The sequence below is a fragment of the Theobroma umbraticum genome, unplaced genomic scaffold, assembly GCF_002168275.2.
Source record: "Theobroma umbraticum cultivar Fairchild unplaced genomic scaffold, ASM216827v3 scaffold_204.0, whole genome shotgun sequence".
NCBI classification, from domain to species: domain Eukaryota; kingdom Viridiplantae; phylum Streptophyta; class Magnoliopsida; order Malvales; family Malvaceae; genus Theobroma; species Theobroma umbraticum.
Window position 1 is genome coordinate 2,344,036 of NW_018397267.1, and position 1,238 is coordinate 2,345,273.

A 1,238-nucleotide genomic window follows, 5' to 3' on the forward strand; every position below is an offset into this window, starting at 1 on the left:
TTCATGGTGGTCCAACTAGGCTGAGCCTATGGGACTCTGAAATGAGCTAATCACAGTTGATTAGTCACTTACATTGAGAAAGAGGGTGCTAATTTAATCAAAGGGGAAATTCATGGACAAGTCCACTAATCACACTCAAATAATAAAGATGACGATTTTAATGGAATAAAAATTTGTGTGCACCAGGCAATTTGCCATGCAGATAACTATAGGAGCAGATATTCCAATATCTCACGATTTGCCCCAGTTGCAAAGAGTTTGGACTTCTTTTCTACTATATCAACCCATGATGTAATTTATTGAGAACAATTCACAAGTAAAGCCAAAATCATTATAAAAAGTGCTGGTTAGTGATTTTTTTTTTGTTCTTTCCATGCAAAGTGCTAAATGATTTAGGCTTAATTTGATTGTTATTTGTTCTATGTGCTTCAAATAGCAAAAAGTAAAAGTATAATATTTGGGTATAATTTTTTTTCAAATTTTCAGATGTTATACACCCAATCACTCATTTTTTAAGTTAAATCGTATGATTTTGCTTTAGTTAAGTATATTCTTTTTCGGCTGATTTTCAATTGTAAAAATTTCATCGAAAATTTATCAAAAATATTTGAGAATAGTTTTTATCGAAAATTCGATGAAATTCTTTCAAGTATTTTCTGTAGAAAAAAGGAAATTTTTTTAATGAAATTTAAGTATAGTTTTCACAAAGTTATGAGATTTTATATCATATTTAATGTTTACCAATTAGGAGTTGTGAGAAGTACCAAGTCCTCCTATGTTTTTATTTCAGGTGTAAGTTTTGGGACATTGATGAAATGATGAGACTATTTCCAAATAGTGTGAGTTTCTACCAGGTGAATGAGTGGGAAAACAAAGAAAAGAAGACTGTAAAAGACAACTACCGTTTTAGACTTTGAATCTCACCCATGAAATCAGGATGATCATGATTTCGTGAAACTGTACCCAACAGCACAATTATATTTTATAGAATAGCACTAGTAATGATGAATTTGGCCTATCCAATTTCCACAATTTCTCCAACCTATCATTATTATTTATTATTATTTTGGGAACTTTATTATCCTCCTCATTAAATTTGATCTTAAGGTGAATGGTTGGTACCAGCCAATAAATTAGTTGATATATATATATATATATATATATATAGAAGTTTGATATAACAGACATGGACCTAGATTATATGTAAAAAATACTCAATGTTGGCATTAAAATAATGG